Here is a 16282-nt window from a genome sequence, read left to right on the forward strand (position 1 = left end):
TCTACAATGTCCTCTTTGCGTTGGGGAGAACTGAAGGGCTGAGGGATTGTTAAGGAAAGCCTTGGAAACCAAATTGCAGCATCATCAGGGATTCTGGGCAGGGAAGTGCTGGCAGGGCATCCATTCAGCTAACCCACAAATTCTTTTGGTAGCTGGCACGGTTATAACTTGTTAACCCAGTTAGGCCTCTAAACCAGACCAGCTTCTCCTCCTGCTGCTCTAGCAGTTCAATAGATGTTGGTATCCCAGCATTCAAATCAGGGGTGTGTTGACAGTGTCCAGATATGCAAAAGAATCTCAGAAATAAATGCGGCAGCAGCTGTTGCCAGCTAAGGACCGGATGAGAAGAAGAAAGTTGAACCTACAGCAACAGGGAGGTGGTTTGGGTTTAAATGTTAGGAAAAACCTTCTAGCAATCAGAGACAAGCAACCACAAAACTAGTTGACTGTGGAGGTTATGGAATCTCCTTCCTTGGAGGGTGTCAAAAGGGGGTTACACACACACATCAGCGGGGGAAATATTTTACATAGAGGCAGGGCTGCTTCTGACCTCAAGTTCTGTGAAAGCACCAAGATACTGCAGGAGGTTGTATCTTGGAGTGCAGAATTCGGAGACCTGCAAATTTCAGTTGTATTTATTTTTTAATCTAAAAAAGCAAAGTGCTAGAGGGACCTCAAAAATAGCCACATAGGGGAGCAAAATCCGTTGGAACTGAGGCAGACTGGGGGGGAGGGAGCCAACTCCCTCACAACATGCAATTTTCCTACTGGAAATTGCCCCTGCTGAAGCAGCGACATGTCCCCAAAATGGTGATTTGATTAATCTCCCCCTCCCTGCATGGAGGAAGGAGTGAGTCTGCTGCATTCTTCAGAGCCTCTGAGCCCAGAGATGTGGCTCCCTCACCATCTCCAAAAGAGCCCGGTGGCGGAAGGCGCATGTTTGCTCTTTCTTCCACAAAGACTCTTAAAGAATGGAGGAAAAGTGGAGCTTTCTGGGATCGATCCTGCTGTGCTTCACACTTCCTGCTTTGATTCAAGAGTATACACTGAAAACCAGGTAAGGGGGCAGAGCTGCGGGGTGGGGGGTAGCAGAGCTAAGCGCTGCCTGAGGCAGCCTAATAGCTTCAGCAAGTCCTGTTCCGGGAAGCCCACAGGCAAGAGGAAAAGGCATACTTCTCTCCTGCCATTGGTCTCCTGCAACTCATAGGGGACAAATGTCTCACAAAGTTCCCACAGTTTAGTCACGATCTCCCTCTCTTTAAAAAAAGTCTCTAAAAGAGGTCGGTCTAGTTTTGCCTCTGTCCACCCATTTGATCATCACCATCAGATAGATTCCTTCCTTTGTTCCTCTTTCTCCTTCCAGCTTTACACAGCTCCTGCAGCTTTGCCAAACCCGGAGATCACTCAGGCCTCCTGACTGCACACCTTGACAATGCGATTTGTGCTTGAAGAGATGCTCAACTATCTGTGTGCAACCGGGTGCCATCCTGAAGGAAGGGAGTGTTTGCAGTTGTGATTACCAGAAAGCTTTATGAAGCAGAATAAGTGTATAGCATTGGAAGGCTTGCTCTATGACCTTTGGCTACTTTTTGATTGGTCCTACAAGAGCCATCGCCCTCCTTTTGATGGTGGATCCTTCTCACGCGCAGCACTCAGTGGGAACAACAGTGCAGTCCTTAGAACTTGTGGTAAAGACGGATCTTCCACACTAGTGGTGTGCGGAAGGAGCCAAAGAGCAAATGAGGTGACGTTTTGTTGCAAACAGAGGCCTTGAGAAGAGCTGGGAAGGGCAAGGAAAAGGCAGTTGCTCATTGAACAGATAAGCTGAGGAGCTTCTTGTTCCAGCAGGCCAGGGAGCAGCAGAGCAGAAGGCTGGGTGTGAGAGGAAGAAGCAAGAGAAGAAGCCCTGCTGCCTCTCAGCCTCTGGCTTTCTCCTGAGCCCCTGTGCCACAACTGTCCCTGCTGCCTGGTCCCTAAGAAGTCAAGGCTCTTCTTGGCTTTGGAGGACACTTTGTCCAACTGGCATTTGCTGGAGTCAGTTCCTGGATACGTCCTTCCTCAGGGTTCAGCGGCCTCCCGAGGAGTCTGTTGATGTGCAATCTCAGAGTGGCGGAAAGGAATGCATCCTGTCTCTAGTGGACATGCAGGTAAAGGCAAGCCAAGGTGTCTGAACTAACAGCCTGCAGCACACTTCCATCTGTGTTCAAAAGACAAGATACTTGCTCAGATTTCAGATCCGTGCAGGAGAAGCAAGAGCTGAGTAAACAAACAGAACCCAGCTCCCCCCACACACCCTGCCAACATGTCAGACAAGTCCCTTGGGAGGCAAGGAGGGGCACTGACAGAGTGCCCCTCTTTTTCTCTGTGGACCCTGAAGAATCCTTTGGGGGCAGCTGCAGCTTCCAGCTCAAGGAAAAGTGATGCACAGGCACTTCCTTCCCCCATCCCCTCCTTCCCTTAACATGCAGCTTCCTGCCCTCTGGCACCTCCACATCGCACGTGATGGGGCTGACTTGGCCGACTTCACGTGCCCACAATGCTGAAGTCAGCATCACTAGGCTCATGGGAAATACAAAGGTCCCATCAGTCACCCGGCTTCTTATGGGTAAAGAAAAGTTCCTTACAGAAGGAGAAGAGGTCCCTCAGGAGGAGCCAGAGATCAGTCATAGGACACAAGGTCCTTCTATGCAAGAGTTCAGCATCCAGCACCTCCAGCTAAGAGGGCTGAGAGAATGGCTTGTGCTACTGCCAGCTGACATGTATATTGCAGCATCCTTCAGATGTCTACATATGTGAAAAAATCTGAAGGATGCTGCTTAGCCTAACAAATGGAGCATGAAGACCTGAATGGAAGGGGGAAAGCTTCCATTCCTTGAGTCCCCTTACATAGATACCTGTTTAGATGTAACCTTTTCTCAGGGTCATTGCATCTCGTTCTGCCCTGGGGGCACCTCTGCCTTACCCAGGCACAGACTGTTTCAGTAGCCCCAAAACAGGGAAGTCATTAGATTCCTGGCTCATGTTCAACTTATGATCTGCTAAGACACGAGTTCCTCTTCACATGTGCTGCTGGCAAGCCAGGTTTTGCCTGGTTTCTGCCTTCTGTCTCTGCTCTTTTCTGTTCCTCTGTGCAGGACTTTACCATTGTACTTCATCTTGTTGCTACTGGTCTATTGGTGGCACCTGTCAAGGTCATTTTGAATCCTGATCCTGTCTTCCAGGCTGTTCACTGCCCACCCAACCCCTCCACTGCTTTGTCTCATCAGCAAATTCGATAAGCATTCCCAGTATCCTCTTCTTCAGGTCATTTATAAAAATGTTAAATAATACAGGGGAGGCCCTGAGGCACTCCACTCAATACCTCCCTCCAGGTTGATGCAGAGCTATTTATTGTTGGGATTGGTTGTTCAACCAGCTTTGAACCAACCTTAGGACCATCTAGCCCACATGTCACTATTTTATCCACAAGGATATTGTGAAAGCCTTTTAAAAGATAGCGCAAGGGAAGACATGCCAAATAGAGGGAAACTGAGATGAGATGGGGAGCTTGAGTACTTTGTCCCTGACCCAGTTCTGATCCAGATGGTGTGTCCTCCTGCCTGCGTCTAGAAAATTTAAAAAAATCAATTGGCTTTTCTAATGTGTGGTATCGCCTGAGCTTCATAGGAGGATGGCCATTCTGTCCGTGCTAAACTAGTTTGGACTCTGAATCTCACCAAACAAAATTTCAAGGGTGAGGGAGGTCCTAGGATATGACAGCCAAATATTCACATGCTGTGGATCATATTTTTGAACATGACACCATGGTATCAACAGATGCTTCTTGTCATTTCAGACCCAAGTCCTGGCCATTGCTTCTGGGGTGGGCTTGCTGCTTCGCTTGTCCAGGGATTTTGAGTCTGCCTTTCTGTCCTCAATGGGGCTCTCAAAAGTTTTTTTCACACAGCGTGTGGTTGGTCTGTGGAACTCCTTGCCACAGGATGTGGTGACGGCATCTGGCCTGGACGCCTTTAAAAGGGGATTGGACAAGTTTCTGGAGGAAAAATCCATTATGGGGTACAAGCCATGATGTGTATGCGCAACCTCCTGTTTTTAGAAATGGGTTATGTCAGAATGCCAGATGCAAGGGAGGCACCAGGATGAGGTCTCTTGTTATCTGGTGTGCTCCCTGGGGCATTTGGTGGGCCTCTGTGAGATACAGGAAGCTGGACTAGATGGGCCTATGGCCTGATCCAGTGGGGCTGTTCTTATGTTCTTAACTACAATTCCCAGGAAGCCTTGCAGGTCTCTTGTTATCTGGTGTGCTCCCTGGGGCATTTGGTGGGCCGCTGTGAGATCCAGGAAGCTGGACTAGATGGGCCTATGGCCTGATCCAGTGGGGCTGTTCTTATGTTCTTATGTTCTTTTCATAAAAATACAGTGATCATTTTTTTAAAAAGTAAATAATAAAACCAGTTTGACAACACATATACAAATCAAACTCATCTAAAGCTAAAAACCAACTGAGAAAAATGCAAAGGATGTGGGAGAGGGGCATAAAATGATCTGAAGCCCCTGCCTTAACACAAACATTTTGGTTGGGTGACAACAGGATGACAATGAAGGTGCCCGGTGAGCCTCAAGTGGGAGGAAGTTGGACAATGGGGGGATTGTGACTGAAAAGGCCCTCCCCTGCCATGTGCCCCCCCCCCTCCACAAGTGAGTTTCAAAGAGAAGGGGAGCTCAGAGCAGGGCCTCCAATGCTGAATGAAACGGGCGGGTAGATTCGAGTGGGCAGAGACAGTCCATGAAATAGCCTGGGAACGGAGAGAAACACAACAATGGCCAGTTGACATTCACCCTACAGGTCCCAGGTTGCCCTTGGTGCGCACGCGCACATTGACACAGGGCTCAAAGTCAGTTTCAGAGAAGAAGAGAACAGAAAAGAAACTCTGTCTCTCCTTTGGAAACACTTTGCATTCCTCCCCTATAAGGCCCGGGTTCTGCCTGCAGGGGCATCTCTGGAATCTGAGGAAGTCTCTCTCAGAGCAGAACAAGAGTGCACTTCAAGCCATTCTTCTTGCCAAGTTGTGAATGCCACCCAATTCCAGTGCCCTGATGGGTGAAGGAGGATGGCTGTGCTTTCATGCAGCACCCCTTTCAATATTTACCCCGGGCCGAAAAGAACTTAACTCAGCAGCCAGGAATTCATGAGGTTGGTGAGACCCTTCCAGCCCCAAGGGGATCAGCAGCACTGTCTTCCCCCAGCAGCCCAGGGGAAAGGTCCAAAACAAAACTCCAGCTGGGAAATCAGAGTTCAAATAGATTATTTGCTCACAGATATATGTAAAGTGCGGTGGCTAACAGCACAATCCTAGACATGTTCACTCAGAAGTTAATTCCGCTGTGTTGAATGGTGCTTTCTTCCAGGAAACTATACGAAGGATTGCAGCTCTATGGCCTAATCATATGTGGGCTGAGTTCTGATGTTGCAGAGGCTGCTTTATGGCAGTTGCAAAGTAGCCTCCGCTGACACAGTGCTGGATCACTGGCGGGGAGGCTGGAGTGGCCTCCCATGTGCCAGTTGGCGACTGAGACCCACTGGAGCAGGGAAGGTTGTGCAGGGGATGGAATGGGGGAAGGGGAGGCATGTGGAAGGAACAGGACAGTGATGGGGGGCGGGGAAGAGGCCGGATCAGGCCCAGAAGGGGGCAGGATCAGTGATGGCGCTCGCTGAATCCTGACACCCTTTCTGGACCTGATCCACTTTCCCAGGTCAGTGTGGACTTGTGCCAGTGATCGAGCTGGCGAGGCTCCGGGTTGACCCATACTGGCTACTGGGAGTTATCCTAATGATAACTAATGAGGACTAATGTTCTCTTACTCCAAGGAGGCCTCCAGTGGCCAAAAATCCACCACAGAATGCAATAGAAGCTGCCAGCACCACTCCATCACCATGTGGGGATTTCGTTAGGATTGGACTGTTAGAAAATAAACTGTTAAATAAACTGTTCAAGTCCCCAGTTCAGATTTCACCTCTGCTATGAACAATCTGCTGAATTTCATGCATCTCTCATGCATCGTGCATCAAAGGCAAGACTCTCTCTCTCTCTCTCTCTCTCTCTCTCTCTCTCTCTCTCTCTCTCTCAGCCTCTGTTTCCACAGTCTGCAATATGGAGGTGATGACAGGACCAAGAATAAGAATGGCCCATCTCACAAGGCTGTACTAAGGATTGCTAAAACAATGTATATGAAATGCTTTAGACAATCAGCAGCCTTTTACAAATGCATCTTCCTCCTACCAAGATCCAGGTCTACAGTACACTTCTGTACTGCAGCGAGTCATGGACTCTTCGCTCACAACAGGAGAGGAAACTGAACGCTTTCCACATGCGCTGCCTCCGACGTATTCTCGGCATCACCTGGCAGGACAAAGTTCCAAACAACACAGTCCTGGAACGTGCTGGAATCCCTAGCATGTATTCACTGCTGAAACAGAGACGCCTGCGTTGGCTTGGTCATGTCGTGAGAATGGATGATGGCCAGATCCCAAAGGATCTCCTCTATGGAGAACTCGTGCAAGGAAAGCGCCCTACAGGTAGACCACAGCTGTGATACAAGGACATCTGCAAGAGGGATCTGAAGGCCTTAGGGATGGACCTCAACAAGTGGGAAACCCTGGCCTCTGAGCGGCCCGCTTGGAGGCAGGCTGTGCAGCATGGCCTTTCCCAGTTTGAAGAGACACTTTGCCAACAGTCTGAGGCTAAGAGGCAAAGAAGGAAGGCCCATAGCCAGGGAGACAGACCAGGGACAGACGGCACTTGCTCCCGGTGTGGAAGGGATTGTCACTCCCGGATTGGCCTTTTCAGCCACACTAGACGCTGTGCCAGAACCACCTTTCAGAGCGCGATACCAGAGTCTTTCGAGACTGAAGGTTGCCAATACTATACTTCCTCCTCCTCTAGTAATGGAACATGAGGCTGTTCACTTGCCTGTTCTACCCTTGGTGGCCGGGGCCAGCGAGTGATCTTATTCCCTGTCCATGCACAGAGTGTGTGCATGTATGAGAAGAAGGCTAGCATGTGGGCATGGTCAAGGGGGCAATAGCATGCCCCCCCCACTCACCAGCACACATTCGCAGCTATAGTGTAAACCAGGGCCGTAGCTGGGGGGAAGGCAGGGGGGGCTTTACCCCCCTGAGCCAGCAGTTTGTGCCCCTAGCAGTTTTTCCAAACCTGTAGATAATCTGGCATCAGTTGGGGGTGTCTTGAAGCTCTTTTTGCAACATTTTTTTGTGCGCAGGAAGGTGCTTCTGGCAGGGGTTGGGGAGGAGAGTGCATGTGTGTCGAATGAGTAGAACAGGGTCCTGGGGGCCTTGGAAGTTATGACCTCTGGTCACCCTGTCCCCTTCCAGAGCACCTGGAGAGCCGGGCTGGTCAAGAGCAGCTACAAGAAGGTTGGGAGAGATTTCTCCTTGTACTGGCCGGGGGAAGGGAGGGGGCTATTTCTTCTGCTGTGGAACATGCTAATTACTACAATGGCACTGCTGTGGGGGGGGGGGGCAGGGAGAAATGTTTCTGTTTGGAGAAATCCTGGGGGCAGGTTCTTGCCTTTCAGACATACTTTTAAAATTAATGGCTGCTGCTTGGGGGCTGGGGAGACCCTTTTTCTGGTGGGAGAAAACATGGAAAGCATTTGAGCCCGGCAAAGCTGGCAGCTGGAAGGGAGGCTGCACGCCACTGAGCATGAGGCTACCACTGCAAACAAAGAGGGGCACCAGGGCGAATCTGAACCCCCCCCTTTGGACCTGAGACCACTCAAACTCACCCCAGGGACCTGTCAGGGACCCCAGGAACCTGAGGCCCCTCTGACTTGAGGCCACTGCACCCCACCTGAAGGGTCCTGACAATAGGTGCTAGATAGGTGCTAGATAGGCATTATATAGGTGCTATATAGGCACAAGATAGGTGGTATATAGGCACTAGATAGGCGTTATATAGGCGCTATATAGGCACAAGATAGGTGCTAGATAGGCACTAGATAGGTGCTAGATAGGTGCTAGATAGGTGCTAGATAGGTGCTAGATAGGCGCTATATAGGCACAAGATAGGTGCTGGATAGGTGCTACATAGGTGTTAGATAGGCACTATATAGGTGTAAGGCGCTAGATAGGCGCTAGATAGGTGCTATATAGGTGTTAGATAGGCATTAGATAGGCGCTATATAGGCACAAGATAGGTGCTAGATAGGCGCTATATAGGTGCTAGATAGGTGCTAGATAGGTGTTATATAGGTGCTATATAGGTGATAGATAGGTGCTAGATAGGCATTAGATAGGCGCTATATAGGCACAAGATAGGTGCTAGATAGGCGCTATATAGGCATTAGATAGTCACTAGATAGGTGCTAGATAGGTGCTAGATAGGCGCTAGATAGGAGTTAGATAGGCACTAGATAGGTGCTAGATAGGAATTAGATTGGCGCTAGATAGGTGCTAGATAGGCGCCATATAGGTGTTAGATAGGTGCTAGATAGGTGCTATATAGTTGTTAGATAGGCATTAGATAGGTGCTATATAGGCGCTAGATAGGCATTAGATAGGCGCTAGATAGGCACTAGATAGGCGCTATATAGAAGCTATATAGGTGCTAGATAGGTGCTAGATAGGCGCTAGATAGGCACTCTATAGATGTTAGATAGGTGCTATATAGGTGTTAAATAGGCACTTTCAATACAAGTAAATACTACCTGCATCACAGTGATATGTTTTACTTTTGCAGGGTTGCAGGTCTGTGTATTGCACTGGTGTGTAAATGAAAGGATCTGTTGCATGTTATTTCTATGTAGGCAATACATTTTACATGGCATGCAGAGATGCATTTATTTTATGCCAATTATTGTCACGTTGCTTTGCAGCTAAGGAATGCATCGTTCAAAAAAAACCCAAATTATTTTCTCTTTCTGAAATTTGGGGGAGTTTCAGGTGTTTTATGTTTCTCCAGACTTATCCTTTCATTTTGCCCACCAGTATAGATATCTGACATCATTGCCCCCCTTGAAAAAATTGTTGCCCCCCCCCTAGAATCCTGGCTACTAGCCTGGTGTGAACAGGGCTGTAGTATGGAAAGGACATGCTGGGGCTGATGCCTGATCACCTGGCTGCCCTAAGAAGATGCTGAGCTTAGTGTCAAAGCTCACCCAGTGTGAAATTTCACGATCATGGTCCATCCCAGAAGAACCTCAGTCCTGTACCCTCATCACCATTCAACCATTTCCTCAAATGAGTCAGCTCTGGAGATACAGTCTTCCTTATCTGAGCCCCATCCAAGGGAGGGAGGTGGCGTCAGAAAGTCGTAGCGTGGAGGGGGAGAGAGAAGCAGATTGTTTTGGAAAATGTGCAGTAAAACTATCGGCTGCTCTGAGGTTTACATTCAATTGATCTCAAAGAAAACCCTTCCCACTGTCCAGGTGTGATTTGAACGAGGGAGCGAGCGGGTTGGGTTGCGGAGAGGAAATCTTGCTGCATGCCAAAGGTGTCCAGGGGCCTGCCCCGGGAACTGTGCCAGAAGGCAAAAGGAATCCCAGGGAGGGAAACACTCTCTGAAAGAATTCGAAACCTAAACATTCTGCTCTCGGGGAGCTGACGGAGCCAGGCAGCGAACAGTCCCTCCTAGGCTGGTCCAGCACAATTACATCTGACCCCAAATCCCGCTTTGCTACCAATATTTCTGTCCAGGTTGCTTTCTCTCCAACTTTTTCTTGTTGCGTGTAGGTGCGGGCGGATCTGTATGGCTGATTCACACAATCTTTGCAGCACTTCCAGGCCATGGCGGGGCTCAGTCCCAGCTGTCTTCGGCCCTTCTGAGTCCACCCAACTGGGCCGGTGTAAAGCCAGTGTGTGGTTGTCAGCAGAGCGTGAGTTCTGGCAGAGAAAGCGAGAGAAGTCGCTTTGGCTGCCAAATGTCTCATTCCATAGACTGGTTAGTTGCCCAAGATGGTCAGTTGGAGGTCTCCTCGAGGGCTTCGAACAGCATGCCCATCAGAGCCTGGGGAAATGGATGCCCCCACTACCTTCTGCCCAGTGAAGGGAAGGTCTCTGGGGTTCTAGTGTGGGGCTGCTGCCGCCTTGTGGGTGTGGGCTGCTCTTTGCCACCACTTACGTTCTGCTTGGACATTTGTAACAAAAACAAACATTGCTAAGGCACCACAAGTCTCAAGTGTGCTGTCTCCTCAAACAAAGAGCCACACTGGCCCTGGACATCCCACAGGTCAAGGGGTGGGGAGTGTGCGCTTTGTGGTCTGATTCTATTTTGCATCGGCCTTGCTCACAAAGGGCAGCAGCCCTCCCCCATCTTCACATCTTGCCCCCCCCCACGTGTCCCTGCTGTCCTCCCTGCTCTGCAGGAAGAGCCTCCCCCCTCTTGAAGCCCTTTCCATGTAACAGAGACCAGGCTGCCTAGCTGGGCTCCTGTGAGTGTGCCTCTCACTCACAGCCCAAACATGTGGAAACCTGATCTGCCCCCCTGAGCGGACGTCAGGCACGCTAATGTGTCTGCAGCTGAGATTTTCCAGGCTGAAAGCTTCCTTGTCTCCTGGCAGATGGAGTCCACCTGCACCTTGTTACTGCATGGGCAGAGAGGGCTGGTGGTGATGCTGGAGGTTGCCATCCCCCTCTGCAGCATAGCGAAAGGTCAGAGCATTAAGCAGGAGAATGATGGACACACAGGGAAGGGACCCAGGAGAACGTAGAATAAGCCACTGAGCTGGAAGGAATGGCAAGAAACCTTAACAGTTCTGCACCTTTCTTTCCACACCTACACATCAGTTGCACCTGGCATCAGAGGCAGCCGACTGGTCAGAAAAGAACTGGCTTTGCCTGCCCTGGCAATAGCCTGATGTACAAAATCCACAGGTGCAGCCATCCATGGCCAGGAGCTGTTTATGTCACCTGTTTATGTCTGCAGAACAACCATCTGTTCAAAGCTGCAAAGGGACTTTTTCAAGATCTCATCTCAGAGAAGTAGCTGTTAGAAGCTATTGCAGTGAATGCAACCAGGAGCATCTTAAAAACTGGTGCGTCCACTGCGGCCCTGGCTTCCAACATAAGAACATAAGAACAGCCCCACTGGATCAGGCCATAGGCCCATCTAGTCCAGCTTCCTGTATCTCACAGCGGCCCACCAAATGCCCAGGGAGCACACCAGATAACAAGAGACCTCATTCTGGTGCCTTCCCTTGCATCTGGCATTCTGACATACCCCATTTCTAAAATCAGGAGCTTGTACATACACATCATGGCTTGTAACCTGTAGTGGATTTTTTCTCCAGAAACTTGTCCAATCCCCTTTTAAAGGCATCCAGGCCAGATGTCATCACCATGTCCTGTGGCAAGGAGTTCCACAGACCAACCACACGCTGAATAAAGAAATATTTTCTTTTGTCTGTTCCAACTCTCCCACATTGTTGGCATCCTTCAGTCTTGGAAGACTATGGTGTCACGCTCTGAATGGTGGTTCTGGAACAGAGTGTCCTCTCCAGTGCGCGAAGCCTGGGTAAAGTAGGTATGGAGGATAGGCTGTTACCCATGCAGCAAATCCCCCCTCTCCACGTCGCTGAAATGGTCCAATGGAAAGGCAGAGGCCAATATGGTTGGTTCCAGCGACGTTGCAGGAGTTGCCAGAACGTGACTGTGTTCAGCCATGAACTGCCTCAGATGTAACTGGATGTAGCCACAAGGCAGTGGAGGTTTGGGATCAGAGTTTTCCTTCTCTCAGATGAGCTGCCTTCCCAGGCTGACAAGCCCCATCTACCCAGTGGCTGTTTAGTCGCCTCTTACGACAAGTACAGCCAAACTGAGGGCCTATTCTTATCCCCAGCCCCCAGGGGAAACACTCCATTTTAGTGGATGTCCCCTGGTTCTGGTGTTATGTGAGAGTGTAAAGAGCATCTCCCTATCCACTCTGTCCATCCCCTGCATAATTTTGTATGTCTCAATCATGTCTCCCCTCAGGTGTCTCTTTTCTAGGCTGAAGAGGCCCAAACGCCTTTCCTCGTAAGGAAGGTGCCCCAGCCCAGTAATCACCTTAGTCGCTCTCTTTTGCATAGACTTTTTGCATAGTCTCTCCACAGACTGGAGTCCACTTCGTCAGACATGGTACCCAGTCAGCCGCAAGAGGGCAATGGATGGAACACATGGAGAGGGATCTTCTCTGCCTGGGTTGGGGAAGAAGAGCATCTCACGAGGGGATTTGTGAAAGGCAGTCAGTGTCCACTGCTGTGGCACTGTTTAGGAAAGGCGACCTCACACTCTTGCTGGAGGGCACCCTGAGGTGATGGGGGCTGCACAGGAGCTGTTCACTCCATGCCACACAGACATGCAGCTTATGAGTAGCAAGACCAGCGCGGCCTCTACCTGCACTGGACACTGCACTGGATGCCGTAAGGCTGCGTTTTGCCTTTCCCCCGGGAATGGCTCTGAAGGGAGGGGCCGCTTGCCCACCTCCCTGCCAGGCTGAGTGCTTTGCCCTCCCTCTAGCTACGCCACCGAGCAGAGGATGTGCTGCCCAGCTGCAGCCACTGGAGGCAATCAGGTTATTACAGGATATAAGGAGCACCTAAGTTTGTGGGTTCTAGTTGGAGATGGGAGAGGGCACTTGGTGGCAAAATGGACTGACTTTTTGGCCAAATGGACCTACTGGCTTGTTGACTCACGGATTGACTCACAGCTCTACTTATCAGACTGACTCCCGGGCTAACTGACTTTCTGGCACACTGATTCATGGGCTGGCAAACAACAAGCTGGCACCCTGACTGGAGGTTTGGCCATGGACTGGTGCACTGAACATGGGCTAACTAACAGACTAATCCCACAGGGACTGCTGAGTGGTAGAGAGCTGAGGTGGCGCAGCTTGAAGGAGGGACCCTGCAGGCTTACAGGCAAGCCAGCCAATGGCTAGTCTCCTTCCTACGGGTGCTGGGGCACAGTGGTCGTTTTTGCAGGCTGCTAGATCTGGCTGTGGTTAAGCTGGGGGAACTAATGAGTGTAAAGTGGGCATGAGTTCTTTAGGTAAAGCTCAGAACAGGAATTTGGCAGAACAACTGTTTACAAATATGTAGCACATTTGTAGAGGACTGCTGTGTTAGTGGCTCTTGGCCCTTCCTCTTTAGACGCAGTTAGCTCTGATGTCCAGCTGCTGGGGTGTGGGGGGAAGTTCCCTCCTTGCTCGACTTGCCGCGTTCCCAGGGGCGTCTGGCTGGCTGACCTTGCAGGACCTTGCACTGGACCAATGGCCCTGCCTTTGAACCCAGCAAGCCGATGAGTCAGGCTGCCTTGCACCCTCTGAGCCTGTTCCACTTCCAGGGTCTGTGCCTAACCCTAGTTCCTGAGCAGCCTGGCTTCCAAGTTTCCAGCCAAAGTTTCCTCCCGTTGGCAGCTAATGGCTCAGAGCAAGTGTGAAGGAGAAAGATCTTCATGGAAAAAGCAGCAATTGGGAGTGATATGGTAAGAGAGCCTTGATAAAACAAGGCCTGCCTTAATAGCCAGGCCCTGTCTCCACTTAACTGACGAGGAAAGCACAGCATGTTCCTGTCCCTCAAGACCACCCCGGGAGCCTAAATCCTTGTGACAAAGACATGCTGTGCCATCGCTTCCCAGTCTCCGTATCTCCGAGACGCAGAGTGACACGCAAAGCGAGAGAACGAAGAGGAGATGATGCTTTTCTCTAACTGGAACACAGTGTTTAAGAAGAGATCCGAGTGGCCCTGTCAGAAACAATCTTCTCTGACTGCGCTTAGAGGCGGCCCCGCCAGGAGACAAGACAAGGCAGGCACCTCGGGAGCTGCTTTTACCATCACCAAAGGTAGCAGAGCAGGAGATGAACAGACCTTGCCCGCCACAGGGTTCAATCCCACTCCCAGCTGCCAGTGTATGTGTTCTCCTGCATCACTTCCCAATGCAAGAGAGCAGTGGCATAGGCAGACGGGGTGCATAGCAAGTGTTTTGCAGGGAGCCTCATCACAGCCTGCAAGCGGCCCCTCCCCTTCAGAGCCATTCCTGGCAGAGGGAGCAAAACGGAGGCAAATGCTGACATTTTGCTCCCCTCACCCAGAATGGCTTTGAACAGGAGGGGGAGGGGCCATTTGCATGCCGCAGTGAATCTCCCTGTAAAACATAGTGCTTTTCACCCCCTCTAGCTATGCCACTGCAAGAGAGAACTTCCCAGTGCAAGTGTCCCTCGTGCAAATGAATGGAAGGGAGCCCTTCGGTGTATTCTGCTGGAGTCTGAGGTTTGATGCAGGAGCATCAGGGCAAGGGCTGAGGGCTGAGTTGTCAGAGAGTGTGCTCAAGCCTCTTCCTCTTCAGGGCAGAAGGGAATAAGAATGTGGCAGGCAGTGGACTGGTAGGGTAAAGGACTGAAAAGCAGCTGGGCTGTCATTCATAACTTATCAGCTCATAGGTTAAAAAAGAGAATATTTAAGAGTATTCCTTTTCCATGGATGTTCTGTGCCTCTCTTTCTGCTGACTCACCTGCTGTGGCTTCCAGGGACTGTCCAGTGTGTTTGCAGACTTGGCTTGCCTGCGGCTCTCCCAAGTGCTGACCACTGACCAGCACTGGTGGTGAGAGCTTCTCCCAACAACCCATCCCTTTGGGGGATTGTGAACTATTGCCATGCGCCCTAGTTCTCTCGGCAGTGAGAAGTCCAGCGTAGAAGTCCCTGCTTCATCAGGACAGTAGGTCACCAGAGGCTTATGGAGGGGCCTTCATAATATTTGCTTTATTTTTGAATATACTGTGCAGGTTCAACAGGACTTGGAAGTAAATAATAGAGCTCTCCTACATGCAAAAGCAGGTTGCGTCAGTCCCCTAGAGAAACTTTATTGGCAGACGAGTACCTGGAAGATTAAAGCCAAAGCACATGTTTGATTAAACACATGTGCTGGCATGTTAATTTTTGTTCTTTTTAAACAAATAATGCTGGGAGGACCCCCAAATCAAGACAAAGGTGTAGGGGAAAGGGAGGCTCTTTAACATGTTGCCCCCACCGTGGTTCCAATCCAAGTGAAAGCCAATGGAAACTTTGTGCCTAATTAAAATAGCGTGTGTGTGTGCTGGGGGAGGGGTGAGAACAAATTTAGAACTGTGGCTGGAGCAGTGGGTTAAGGTCCCCCTGACCTCCAACCACAATTTTGCACCACTTCGGGCACAAGTAAACTCCCAGTGTTATCTATTCAAGGAGCACATCAACAAATGGGTCAGCACATGCATGTCATAAACTGTACTCAGTGCTTTGGCCCCAGGTCTATTTCGTGCATGATTTGTTTCACAAAGTAGTGTATGATGCCCTTATGATGTCAGCAGCAAGGAAGTTGGAAGACATGGCTAATGTGTGAGGATTTCTCCAGCAGCCTCAGAGTAGTAAGCACCCGATCAATGTATACAGTATACCGATCTAGCCTGGTATTGGTGGATAGCTAGAGGATGAGCAAAGGGAGCACTGCCTACTGGTTAGCAGTCAAGATACCCCTTTCTGTTCTGTTTCACAGATTACTCGGTCAGCTTCTGAACTGGGGGGGGACGGGACAGAGACTGATAAATCTATACTCTGCCAGCATCCCGGCAACTCTAAGGAGACCAGGCTAAGTGGGAAAGCTCATTTCTCCCAAGACTGATAGAACCACAGGGGTTCTTATTTCAAATCAAATGACAATAGTTCCCCCAAGCAATCGAGCCTAACAACCCACTGAATATCACAGGAGTCTCCAAACTTTCCTGCACGAGGGCCACATCATATATTTCACACATTTTTGTGGACTGAAAAAAAATCAGTTTTATCAATGAATGAATGAAATTTAAACGAAAGAATAAGTTTTACTTGAATCTCTTCTTTAATCAGCATGATATGATTCAGAACAAAAGAGAAATGTGACAATTGCAAAGAGCAATGCTTTATTTGATATAGAAGGAGTAAAAATATCAAACATTAGCAAATGCTCTGCCAAAAAAAACCAAGTTGTTGCAGGCTGGATAAAATGTGGTGGGGTGGATGTGGCCGTGGGCCGTAGTTTGGAGACCCCTGGAATAGCCCATAAATATGGACTAGGTGGGCAAAGTGTCAAATGGTCTCCAGTTCACTAGAAGCCCTAAATAAAAAGGGATTGAAGAGAATGAGGGAGGTGTGATGAGCTGGCTGGTGAAAACTACCTGGGCCTGATTAAGTGGAGACAGAGACGTTTGACCAAATTGGATGCAGTACCTACTAGGCATGCCCTGCAGAGAGTGCTTGGAAGCTACTCAAGAGCAAA

Source organism: Tiliqua scincoides, chromosome 6 (assembly GCF_035046505.1).
Source record: "Tiliqua scincoides isolate rTilSci1 chromosome 6, rTilSci1.hap2, whole genome shotgun sequence".
NCBI classification, from domain to species: Eukaryota; Metazoa; Chordata; class Lepidosauria; order Squamata; family Scincidae; genus Tiliqua; species Tiliqua scincoides.